Source organism: Microcaecilia unicolor, chromosome 3 (assembly GCF_901765095.1).
Source record: "Microcaecilia unicolor chromosome 3, aMicUni1.1, whole genome shotgun sequence".
Lineage (NCBI taxonomy): Eukaryota > Metazoa > Chordata > Amphibia > Gymnophiona > Siphonopidae > Microcaecilia > Microcaecilia unicolor.
This window is the reverse complement of record NC_044033.1, coordinates 271444554-271458800: the sequence shown is the minus strand read 5'-3', so window position 1 is coordinate 271458800 and position 14247 is coordinate 271444554.

Sequence of the window (14247 nt, the reverse complement as noted above, 5' to 3'; positions counted from 1 at the left end):
TAATATCTGTGCCTTCAGTTTAAGTATGATTTTGGCAGAATTTTTGCTATTTTTTTTAATGTATATGAATGTGATAGCATGACTTGACAAGGTTGCATGGAACCATCACAAAACACATCAGAGGGTAGTGTAAGGTCAAAAAGGAAAACTTTATTACTATGTACAAAGGAAATAAACAAGCCTGTTTCCTCAAAGGTTCATGAAAATCTCTTAAACACAATCTTATTTTCATTAGTCCGCCTCTGGTATGGCTACTCTCTTCCATATGCAATGTCTTCAATACTCACAACCATAGAACCAAGGGATTCTGAGCCTACCTTGGCAGTTTTCTTTCAAGCACTCAACCCTGGAATTCCTTCAAGCTTCAGACTTCTCCTCACTCAGTATACAAGGTCTCAGTTAGTGCCATCCTTCTTCCCTGGAACTCTGTCAAGTACTGTAGCCTAAGCCAGATCACCTTGTGAGGATCCTTCCCTCAGGACCTCTGCAGGAGACCTCTGTCCTTGGGGCTCCTCCCACTGTACAGGGACTCAGGGCATTTAACTCAATCATGACCTAAGTCCTGCCCTCTGACTCAACCCCTGAGACAGGCATTTTGTGCCACCTGCTGTAAGGAGGCTTAACTGCACCACCAGTGAAGGAGTGGTCTTGGGACACCTAACACTTTACCATTCACTTCTTCACAAGGAATTTATATGCCCTCTCCTTTGTATCTCAAAATGCCAATCAAGATAGTGTACAATTATAAAGCATTAAAAACCCTAGATAACATAACATCAAGGAAACAGCAGCACTTTTGCTTCTTTCTTAAAGTGCAAGCCCAACTTCTCCCCCTAAGTTCATCAGGCAACTTATTCCACTCCAACACAGCCCTTATCCTAAATGTCCTATTTCTCCATACCTCCTTTTTCATAATAGCTGTATTAGGAAGCACCAAAATACCTCTAGGACACATAGGCACACACTACTCTAATCGAGATGTCAGCAATGGTAGTTGATCACCATGCAAAGCCTTAAATGTCATTTAAAGGAATGTAAAAACACTTCTTTCCCACATTGGTAACCAATGCAACTGTCTAAGCAAAGGAGTCACTCCGCTGCTCTGGGAACCTTACATAAAAACCCAGCAAACACATTTTGAGCTACTTGAAATTTCAATAATAAAATATTTGGCAAAGCTACATACAAATCATTACAGTAGTACAACATACTACCTACTACCTGCTGAACTACCATCAAAAACAAACTCTCCTGCAAATAAGGCCTCAATTTATACACCATATTCAGCTTCCCTTAAAACTGATGCAATACAGCGATAACCTGCTTCTGCCCCACTCCCTTCTTCCAAGAAAACCCCCAACACCTTCACATAATCAACCACATGGGACATGGGTGGCTGCCAGGGAGCTGAGGAAAACTTTGCTAGCGCCCGTTTCATTTTTGTCAGAAACGGGCCTTTTTTACTAGTTAAAGTATAAAATAATACTCCACAATTCCTTACCATGTTCTCCAAGGGTGACATATAAATATTAAATAACAAAAGGGATAAGGGGGAGCCTTGCAGTACTCCCCATACCAACTCCTTCTTTTGTCACCACAAATCAAACCCTTAAGCTCTGGTCTTCCAAGAAGGAATGAAGCCACTGAAGTACTGTCCCCTCAAGTCCCAACTGTACACAGTGCAACATTAAAAGCCTCATATCCAACATATCAAACTCCAAACTCTAATCAATAGAAATCAAAATCATCTTTCTCCCTGTATCTAAGCAAAATTAGACTTCATCCAAAAATGCAGCCAACATCGATTCCGCACCTCTCACTCTCCTATACCTTGCCAAACCTGAATCTAGAGAATACCTTTCTTCCACATAATCTGCTATTTGTGTAGCCACCTCCCACTACAACAAATTTGTCATCATAAGCAGTTTAGAAATCAGCCTATAATCTACACAAACCTCTCCCCACAGATCCTGCTTCTTCAATTTAGGGGCAATTACTGTTTCCTTCAACACCCACCGCATCCTCCCCCATCTCAAGGAGGCATTCAAAATACTTGCTATTCTTCTTAACATACCCACTGAGAATCCTTGAAACAAATAAGGTGGCACTGGGTCAAAAAGCATTTCTGACATATTCAAGGAAGAGATCAAAATCTTCTCTTCATGCTATAATCTCTACAAACTCATTTAATCCACTCTCAACCACCAAGCCAAGACACTCCTCTGCTACCTTTACTTCTGGTAGATCTACCTTTAAATCCCAATTTTTCTTACCAAAAAATTCCCCAACTGATTTGTTTTCAATTTGCTTCTAATATACCTTGGCCCCCATGTTCCATCTTGTAGTAAGACCCGAACCATTCTAAACAACTGCAAAGACTTATTCAGATGTGCATTCATTTTCTTAGGAAAAAAAATCCTTCTTAACCCATTGCAATAACTTCAAATAACTATTTGTCTCACAGACCTCCAGTTTCTTATCTCTCTCTAATTTTGTTCTTTTCCAAATCCTTTCCAAAACCTAACCCTCTTCCTCCCCTCTCCCAACTACTCCCTTGTGTATTAATTATTACAATTACCCCCATTAACTACAACCTCCTTCACCAGAGCCACTTCATCTAAAACCTTCCCCGTACTCACACACCAACAATCATACACACCACATCAAACTCCTCCTGCAATACCCGTAACTCCCACTGTTCATGACCTATCCTATCCCTCCTCCCCAACCAAATCCCTCTTCCCACTCCCTCTGGGACTCCCAGGGGTTTTCCTTGGCAGTCTAGTGGGACAGGATGGGAGCGGTACCCCTCTACTCCTGCCCCATCTGGCTCCAGGGTTCAAAATAACACTGTGACCCCCCCCCCCCTTGCAGTAATAGCACAAGATTACCACTAGAGGTCATCAGTGCCATTTCGACACCCAGAGTGGAACTGCTTCTGCCCCATCCCACTAGACCACCAGGGACACCCGCCAGGTGAGTCCTAAAGGGGGGGGGGGTAGTTGTAGGGATAAGGTTGTGATTTACATAGGGAGGGTAGGATCTGTTGGAGGGTGGGGATTGGAAGGGGTTACTTGTACCAGGGGAATCAGAAGGAGGTGAAATGTCACACAATGGCTTCATCTTTTTTTTTTTGGTATATTTGGGGCAGCAGCTATGCTATCAGAATGTCAGTAGCGTGGCTACTCTTAATGACACCTCAAGGGTAGATGCTCTATCTGCAGTTGTAACAGCTACCACATGGCATCAACTTCTGTGTTAGCTCTCACTGCTGGCCATGTTGCTGCTCTACCTCTGTCATACCTGTGACCCATCCCTGCCCATGGGTCTTTTACTGCACTGGCTAGTATTAATGCACAGCTGCAGTTAGCATGGGTTCCATGCTAAAGTGTACCACCTAGTAAAACCTGCACTAGTTGCTTAACATACCCCAATAAAAGGGAGAAAAAAAAATCCATATAAGGCTAATTTGTGTCCCAGTACGGTTATGGCTATGGCCCGGGAATCATTTCAGTGAGTGCAGCAGGAAGTTGGAGGAGCTGAAAGGGTTACCGATGAAAACGAGTAATGGTATAGCTTTTTTTATTGGTATATTCACCTCCTCAATTGGGACAGAAGAAATGGGAGAGATTGACTGAGGAGATTGCTTTCATGTATCTGTGTTTTAATAATCTTATAGTTTTAGGAGATTTTAATGCACATTTTCATGATCCGGTTGATAACAGGCTGCTTTTCTTAGTAATTTTTTATGCTTGACAAACTTGATCCAAATTTTTCAAGTGGTGACTCACAGTGGGGGGCATTTGCTGGATTCTATATTTATTTCCAACTATCATAAATGATTGGTGCAGTGCTCAGTGTCTATGATTACATTCGTAATATGGACAGATCACTTTGAGTTGATAATTAAGATGGTGTTATCAGAAGGGGTCAGTGGGGTGAGCCGGGAGAAAGAGGTTAGGGGTATCTGCAATTTTGAAGAGTTCACCTTCAGAAGAGTATAAACTAGATAGAATTGATTCAGAGGATAGCATATGAGGACAGACAAGATTTAAATATGTGTACCTTGGAAGTAAAGTGGGATGAGGAGATATGACAGAGAAATTTAAATATTTCCAAGGTAAAAATGAACAAGAGGTAGGCCTCCTTCAATGAAAGGGAAGCTCTGGAAAGTGGAGTTATGGGATGAAGGTGAAAGGGGTAGACTTAGAAGTAATCTATGGAAATATTTCTTCATGGAAAAGCCTCCCAGTGAAGTTGATGAGGATAAGGGCAGTATTTGAATTAAAGAAAACACAAAGGATCTCTGAGGGAGAGGAAGGGATTGTAGAGTTGAACAGTTTGAATGGTCTTTATTTGCCATCATTTTGTATGTTTCTATATTTAAAGAATTTTCAACCACATTTCTAGTCAAATGACTGACCAAAGCAGCATAGAGTAATAACCTAAACTATCATACCTTAAAATTATGAGAACAAGTATACCTTCACAGCTCATTATTATTTAACATGGGTTGCCACTAAAAAAAAAATTCCATGTTAAACTGTATCATTGGCAAATAATCCATGCTTTTGCCAATTAAATGCCAATTGCCAAAAAATACAGCTTGGTAAATAGGACCCTCTATTTGATGCTAGCACAGAAGGTATATATTACCGACGTAACCCAAAAGTACCTTAATAATCCCAGCTCACCATGATATGGCACTTGTTAATGCAGATCCTGTGCTCCTTGTGTGGCAGTAGCTGCTGTGTTGTACAATAAGCTTTTACTTACTGTATTTCCACTGCTTATTTGTTTTCACAATGTATTAAAACTAAATAGGAATTTTAAAAACAACACTAAAGCAAAAGTACCAGCTAGATTGCTTTGGGCATGAAAACATCAGCATAGCTGATTATTGAATCTTCTGATTAAGAGAAAGGGCTGGTTTACCATCTGAGCTGCAAGTATTGAACCTTTATAGGCAGGAAAGCTGTAAAGCAATTTAGGAGACAGTAAAGCATAGACATGGAAGAAATATTGTTTTTTGTGTTTCAGTGTTTGTCTTCGAAGACTGAATTTCTTACAGTTTTTTTATATCATTGCAAGATAATTTACCTCTTAACAGGTAATTAGCTTTTAGCACTTTATTTTTCTTGTCCAAGCAATTTCCTCATTTCGTTTATTTATTTATCCAAATTTCTATTCTGCATAATCCTATGTCCTTGGTGGATTACAAAAATCACACACACAGTCATTAAAACACATTTCCAAGACAAAAAAGCACAATTTGTAAACAAAGATTCACTGATAACAGTGACTGATCCAAGGTAGTCTTGCATCAGTCCTTTCAACCCTATTTTCCAAATGCTTTTAACTGTTTTCTGAAAGAAAGCGATGTTTTAATTTTATGCATTTCAAGGGGTAACATATTCTATAATTTAGGCCCCGCAATTTGAAAAGTAATAGCACAGAGACTTAACAAACTCAATGATCGAAAACTTGGAACATCCAATAAGTGCTTGTTCTTAAAAACATTAAAGAATGTGTAGGTTTATAAATTTTAAAAGTAGAAGCAAGCAGAGAAGGACCTGCATTATTCAATGCTTTGAAAATCAATATAAGAACCTTGAATTCAATCCTATAAACAATTAGCAACTAGTGCAATGGTACTAATGTAGATGTAATATGTTCCTTACTTGATTTTCTTATTAACAATCATGCCACTGAATTTTGGGCAACCTGAAGTGTTTGCAGTATATAGCCCAGCAATCCAAACAATACAACATTGAAATAGTCAAAGTGGGGAAAAATAATAGCTTGCAAAATTGCCTGAAAGTTCTTAAAAGAGAGTAAACCCCATAACCTACGCAGTAATCTTAATTAAAAAAAAAAAAACAGTCTTGCTTACATATCCAATGTGATTCTTCACAAACAATGTGGTATCCAACCATACCCCAAGATACCTAGTTTATTTCAAAATCAAAGTGGTACGTCCATCTACCTAGAAATCTAAAGGATAATTTGTTCATCCCATTCTTGACAAAAACAAAACTTGTGTTTTTCCAGCATTCAGTTGGAAGCATTAGAAGACACAATGATAGCTAAAAACTTGAGACACCTAAACTTTCCAGTTACTCTGTCTTGCTCCATTGGAGCTTTTCAAAATGTATGTTAAGGATGTACTGCAGCTTTCTATTAAGACTCTGGTGCTCATTTTCAAAGCAGTTGTACACCTCAAAACAGTGGTGTAGCTACAGGGGGACCTCGGGGTCCCAGCCCTGCCCATGCTGGTGTTCAAAGAGTTACCTGCATTGTAGACACCACTTACCTAATACAAGTGCCTGTTGTTCACTTTGCCTGCCTTGGAAGCCCTTGGTAAAGGGCAGGAGCGAGCATGTCCGGGCCACAGGGGCAGGCACCAGCATCATTGAGAGCATCAGAGAACCCGTGAACTTCGCTGAGGAGAAAGTGCAAACTTCACTGAGGAGAAAGGATCCCAGTGTCCTCTGAAGACCCTGAAAGAGAGCCCAAACTTGGGCCAAAGAGATCCCGAACTACGTCAAAGAGAGCCTGTGAAGCTGAAGAGTCACCAGAGCCCAGAAGCCAGCATTCAACTTGGGCCTCCTCTCCACCACTGCCAGTACCAACTGCCCAGGTAAAAAAAAAAAAGTTTAAGATCTTATGCTGGGCTGTGGTGGTGGTGGTGGTGGTGGTGGGAGAAGCAAAATGTATGCTGGGCTGTGGTGGAGGTGGGGTGTAGAGAAGCAGAATTATACTGGCTATGATATAGAGAAAGGCAGGGGAGATGCTGAGCTATGAGGGAGGGTCAGTGTGGGAGGGTATGGAAGAGCAGGGGAGATGTCGGATTTTATACGAGGGGGTTAGGGGGTATGAAAGGGCAGGGGAGATGTCAGGTTTTAAATGAGGGAGTTAGGAGGGTATGGATGGGTAGGGGTGATGCCCAGCTTTATATGAGGGGTTTTGGGGGAACTGCAGAGAGGATTCCAGGCTTTATATGAGGGCCTGGGCTTTACATGAAAGGAAAAGGGAATAGGATTTGATATACCACCTTTCAGTGGTTACAATCAAACCAGTTTACATATTATATATAGGTTTCTGTTCCTGGGGCAATGGAAGGTTAAGTTACTTGCCCAGGTTACTTGCCCAGAGGCACAAGGAGCTGCAGTAAAAATTGAACCCAGTTCCCTAGGTTCTCATACCACTGTACTAACCATTAGGCTACTCCTCTGTACCATGAGGGGTAAAGAGGGGGCAGGGCTGCTGTTAGACATTCAGGAGCCCAGGGCAGAAAATGGGGAGGGGGCTCCAAAGCTAGCCTTCAGCCTATGCCTCCTTCAGCATGAGGCAGGCTTGGGAGTTCCTTGTAGTATGGGGGCCCATGGGAATTTCCCTGTTTGCCACCCCCTAATGCCGGACCTGGGATGGGGTATGGAAGGGAAGGGGTTGGGGGAGGGGAGGTGCTGGGCTATAGGGTAATTTCTATATATTCCTGCTACCTTTTTTCAGTTTCTTATTGAATGTGTATGCCTGCTCAGTGCTCTGAAGAACATCCCCTCTGCTGTTGGGTGCTGCATTTATGGACTGGGTAAAAGCTAGATCTTCTGGATCTGCTTGATCCAGTCTATAACACCTTAAATCAGGAGGACCTGGCCTTTTCCCAGTTTTCTGCTCAGCCGTGTCCCCGCACCCAATTGGGAAGCAAAGCTAGTGCTAGGCAGACTTTTATGGTTTGTGCCCTGAAAATGGCAAAGACAAATCAAGGTCAGGTATACATATAAAGTAGCACATACGAGTTTATCTTGTTGGGCAGACTGGATGGACCGTATAGGTCTTTATCTGCTGTCATCTACTATGCTATGGCCTGCTTTGCACTGGATCTTCCTGCTCAGGAACGTAAGTATTTTATTTTCTTCACATTAAAATTGGATCTGGAGGTCTCTGGATCCTGCTTCAGACTGCCTCTGAACATCCCCAGGCAGGTTGAGTCTTGATGATAAAGTCAGATTTGGAGGAGAATTTTTATGTGAAGAAAAAACAAATACCAAGATTCCTGGGCTGGATAACTCAGGGCACAGGAGTGCCTCAACAAGGCAGCAGAGGATCCAGGGATATGGCTGACTGAGTAATTTAAGGTGATATAGACTGGAGCTAATTGATCTAGGATATCCTGATTTTATCTATGTCCCTATATTCATGTTTCATGGTGTTGATGCTAAGGGAAAATAAGAATATAAGAACAGCCATACTGAGTCAGACCAATGATCCATCTAGATAAATTACATCAGCTGGTTCACTTTTATCAACATATTTATTCATGCCTTCAAAGAAATTAAGCAAATTGGTGAGGCAAGGCCTCCATTGGCTGAATCCATGCTGACTCTGTCCCATTAAACCATGTTTGTCTACATGTTCTGTAATTTTATTCTTTATAATAGTTTCCACTATTTTGCCTGGCATTGAAGTCAGGCTTACCAGTCTGTAACTTCCTAGATAACCCCTGGAACCATTTTTAAAAATTGGTGTTACATTGGCCACCCTCCAGTCTTCAGGTACTATGGACAATTTTAATGACAGGCTACAGATCACTAGCAGCAGATCTCAATTTCATGTTTGAGTTCTTTCATTACCCTGAGTGCATACCATCCGGTCCAGGTGATTTATCACTCTTTAACTTGTCAATTTGGCTCAGTACATCTTCCAAGTTCACCAAGATTTAGTTTCTCCACATCGCCACCCCTGAAAACCATTTCCAGTACAGGTAGATCTCTTACATCTTCTTCCTTAAAGACCGAAGCATTCAATCTCTCCATTATAGCCTTGTCCTGACTAGGTGCTCCTTTTGCTCCTTCCTGATCTAACGGTCCCAAAGATTCCCTCGCAGGCTTCCTAGTTCTGATATACCTGAAAAAAGTGTTACTATGAAGTTTTGTCTACTTGGCAAGTTTTTCTTCATATTCTCTTTTAGCCTTTTTTTATCAATGCTTTGCATCTGGCTTGACTGTGCTTATGCTGCTTCTTACTTTCTTCATTCAGATCCGTTTTCCATTTTTTGAAGGTTGTTCTTTTGGCTCTAATACCCTCTTTCACCTCACCTTTTAACTATGCTGGCTGTTGTTTGCTCTTTTTTCCACTTTTGTTAATACATGGAATACATCTAGCCTGGCCTTCCACAATGGCATTTTTAAACAACGTCCATGCCTGATTTAAAGGAGAGGGTAATATTAATCAGCACTATTCTGTTCCCCCACTCTTCCCCTGATTTACTCAGTTTCATATTGATGGCACTGGTTGGGCAACAGGCACTTAATTTTGTTACAGGTATAAATGTTTGGAATTTTAGCATATAGATGCGTATATGTCCACTTACATACTTACATGCTCATATGCTATGTCTGCTACTTGGCAAATACCAGCTTAATTTACATGGCACGTCTTTAAAGAATATATTTTAACACTGTGGCTGAAGACTCTGCATGTCCCACAAGTTTTTTTAAATTTCATGGGTATCCAGATAATGTATTTGTGGGTGTTATTTTGGGGTAGGAAGTGATGTTGCATTTTGCTCCCTACAGTAGATAATGCCTTTTTATTTCTTCAATGTTGTTCTGCATATAGAGAATGTGATTTCTCTGTTTCCTGTTCTAATTTTTATCCTTTATTCTGTAATTGGTGAACGCTGATCAGTGTTCTGCATGTCACCACAGTGAGAGGTTCTGTTGATATATAGTTTGTGTGGGGATCCATAAGAGTCTGACGTCTGGATTTTCCAATGTGAAGCATATTGCTGTTCTGTATTTTTACTGCTGCCTTTTTAAAGTACAGTTATTGTTATTTGTGTGTTCAGAATTGGTAAGTTTGCTACATGGGCTCTGAGAAGCATCTTTGAAGGATTTACTGTTACTTCATAAAGTATGTGGCATTGAAAAGTTTTGTTGTTGCTATTATCAAGGCCAGGCTTAGACATGCAGAGGCCCAGGGCAGACAATAAGGAGGCCTCCCCCGATTTCCCCACCCACCATTACTACCACACATAAAACAACTTTAAATGACTTCTTCACACACAAAACACAGACAGACCTTCACCAAATACAGAACAAGGGATCACAAATTAGAAATATGAACACCAAAATGGAACTGGGAACCCCAAGAAGTTAAACTCGGCAAGTACTGAAAGTCTTGAGAGAGAAAAAATAGAAATTCACTTCATTTTGTACTGAACACAATCAGTGGCACAACCACAAAGGAGGGGGGGCTTAGGCTCCCCTAGATTAACATCTCCCTTGCTTTGGCTGGTGGGGCTCCCCAAGCCTCACAAGCTGATGACCACCCCTTCCCCTCCTCACGTCCAGAACTCTCCAAGCTCTGCAGCCAGCAGTAGTATTTTAGAGCTGCTGCTATTACTCCCCCCCCCCCCCAACACACACACCTGCTCAGCTTCCACGCATCCATGAAAACCGAACATGTGTGTTAGTTGAGGGGGAGGGAGGGACTTACAGATTTCTGCTGCTGGACTGGAGGAGGAGGTCTTCAGTTGGCAGGACAAGGGGATCCCCACCAGCTTAAGTATTTTGTATTCGGATAGGGAGAAAATATGGTGTCCAGCCATTTTGGGCTCACCCCCACCCCCCCCAAATCAGCCACCTGGTTACACCACTGAATACAATACAAAAGCCATCTGTGATGCACATATCCCAAAGCTAGCATATTCCAGTAAATAATATAAAAATAAAACACGTTTTTCTAACTTTGTTGTCTAGACATTTTTTTCTCTTTCTGCTTTCTTGTCTGTCTTCTGCTAATTCTCTTTCCGGTGTCTGCTGTTTATATCTCATTTGTCCTCTCTTCTCTCCATTCCCTCACTACACCTGTCTCTAACATATTAATTTTTCTCTTTCAGCTATTTCCTCCTTTTTTTCCTTTTCTGCCTCTGTTCACTCAAATTTGTTACTCTGTCACCCTTCTCCTTTTTTTCAGCTACCTATCAATTTTCCATCTCTTCTCAGTCTCTAGCTCTACCATTTCCCATCTCACTCCTTTCCCAGCCTCCTATCTCCTTCCATCTGCTCCTCATTACCACATTTCTACCTCTGTACTTACTATTCTCCTCACTCATCTTCTTATCACCTTCCCTTTTGACCTCTCTCACATGGTTCCACTATGTCCAGAATCTCCTCTGCCTCTCTCCACTATTGTAGCTCACCCCAGTCTCACTGCCTGATATTTCCCTGTCCCTCCACCCCTTAGCATCTTCCTGTTCCACCTCTTTTCTCTCCTCCCCCCATGGGTCCATCTCTCCTCCTCTCTCCCCACCCCAATGGCCCAACATTACTCCCTCTCTTTTCTGTTCTTCTTCCCTCTCCCCAATGTAGCATCTTTCTTTCCTCCCTCCTTCCTATTGTTCAGCATCTTTCCCTCTCTTCCATTCCCAGACCCAACATTTCTCCCTCTCTCTTCCATCCCTAGGTCCAACTTCTTTCTTTCTTCCAGACTGCCCTCCCATCCAGCACTTCTCCCTCCCTCTCTCCCCACCATCCCCAGTCCACCATCTCTCTCTCTCTCTCTTCCCAATTTTTCTCCCTCCCTACCACCCCTGAGTTGACAATCTCTCCCTTTCTCTTCCCAACGGCTCTCTCCCTCAAGCACACTGCTTTTTCTGTTCTCTTCACAACTGCCCTCCCTTCCAGTATGTCTCTCTCCCTTCCTCTACATCAACCCCCCCTGACCAACTTCTCTCCCCACCCTCCATCCTATTGTCCACATCTCTCTCCCTCACCTCTATTTCCAGGCCCATTATTTCTTCCCCCCCTCCTCCACCTCAGTCCAGCTGGTCTGGCATCTCCCCCCCTCGTCTGGCATCTTCCTCAACTTCTCAGTAAATGCATTTTTCATTGCAGAGGGTTTCCAGTGCAGCAGCAATTCAGACATGCTGCTTTCGGCCTCCTTGGTTCTCTCCCACTGCCATGGTCCACCCCACCTTTGACACAACTTCCTGTTTCTGCCTGTGCAGACCATGGCAGAGGGAGAGCACCAAGGAGACCAAAAGCAGCATGTCTAAATAGCTGCCATGCCGGCAACCCTGTGCAATAAAAAATGCATTTTGCCAGGAAGGTGAGGAAGATACCAGACTTGGGTGGAAAGGAAACACATGCCGGACCACAGGGGCCCCCTGGAGCTGTTTGCCCCTCCCCCCCAGGCTATTATTGAGGTGATGCCAGAATCTCTGGTGAGCAGACAAAGTGATGTCAGGGTCAAAACTGCTGCTTTGTACATGTGAATCCTACTGTCCATGGTGTCATTATATTATGCTTCCACTACCCACTTTTTAAGAGGTAAGGATCTTCTGTGTTTATCAAAAACTTATGGAAGTTCAATATGATTTTAGCTTCCAAGAGAGACAAGGTTCCTGACAGTGATCCCAAGAAAAAAAAGAATTTCCTGATCGTGTTCCTTAGTCTACCCCCATGGCAAAACAAAGTTCTTTGCTATAGTACTTAAAAAAAACAAGTCTAGAACAACATGGTGAGGATGCATATAGAAATGCATCATTGGCTGTACCCTATTCAAGTTCCACATTAAGCCCACAGATTAGTAGATCTTGAATAGAACCAAAAGAATTACTTTCTGATTTATCCAACATTGATGAACTACCGAACAACCAAAGTTACAGGCTTTCCCAGTTTGTACAATTGGTGACAAGTCCTACGTTTTTTTTGCTCTCACTGGTATAAATTTCACTGGTTGGAATATAGGGTAAATTAAGATGCAGTGTTCTGCAAATTCTGCAGATGTTTTTCTGATGCCAGTACTGAAGATGCTTTCATCAGGACTTGCTTTAAGGGAGAATACGGGTCAGAGCTGCTCAAGACATGAATCAAGCACAGCACACTTGTCTCGCACTGGGAAAATCTGAAGTCTACAGACAGAGAGGGGCATTTTTGAAAGGTCGTCCAAATCTGAATTTGGACGCCCTTACGAAGTCATCCAAAATCAGGTAGGTATAATGGAAAAATAGTATAGACATCCGTAGACATTCCATTATTGCAGTTGAAAATGCCCAAATCAGGGACGCCCAAAGTATTGGAAAAAGGATGCCCTTAGACATTCCATTATCACAGTTGAAAACGCCCAAACCAGGGAAGCCCAAAGTAAAGGAAAAATACTGCAAAGATGTCCTTAGTACAGTAACAAGGACACGTTTCTCACAGAACTGCCAAACATCCATCTTACTAGGCCTACCTAAGGACGGCAGCCCTGTAACAGGGATGTCCAGCAGTTCTGTGAGAAACACGTCCTTGTTACTGTACTTTATACTTCTCAATGTTCCTTATATTTTCCCCGTACCTGCATATCTGCAACTACATGCACTGTACTTCCGGAACATGCAGCTATGGGAAATATAAGGAATATACATATTTTATTGTGTGTATATGAAGTTCGAACACTTGATAATGATCCATTTAAGGAAGGCTTTGCACACATGACGACAGTCCATGGACGTCCATGCATCACGGCCATTCATGTGTGGAGCCATTATAGATGCCAAGATGTGCACGTACTGACCTGTCCATATATGGGATGGTCATCCATATATGGCTGTGTATGTTAGGACGTCCATCACGCATGGGTGTCCATATAAGGCGATGCACGATTTTCAACGCTTGTTCACTGAGAAACATGGCGCTGCGTAGAGAGCCTAATTTCAGCCAAGCTGAAACCATGTACCTACTGCACCAGTGCTTGAAGCACAGGCGCATTCATTTTCGCCACCACCTGCCTCCCAGGACTGTCTCCATCGAAGCATGGGTTGAGATAAGGGACAGGTTGGAGAGGTAAGTGTTTGTTCCCACCCCCTCCTGGGCTATCAGGGCCCCCTCCTGTATAAGAGCTCCCTCAGCAGTGTAAGCACAAACTGTAGCTTGCATTCAAGGGTAATCAGTGATATGTGCACATGCACATTCATTAATAGAATCTATGTACTAGAAAGCAAAAACATTCCCACATCCACACAATACTGCACACAAACGGTACTCTCTGTCCTCATTTCCACCTCAATGACATCATCTGTACCAATGTAATGTCCCCCCCCCCCCCCCCCCCCCCCCCCCCCCCCCCCCCCCAGTGTGGTGAGTCTCTTCTATTTGATTTCAAAATGAATTTGTGTGCTGAAGGCAAGAAGGGCCATCCCCTGACTCCTGGTGTACAAACTTATATCTTGCAGAAGATTTGGCATTCGGAGGAACC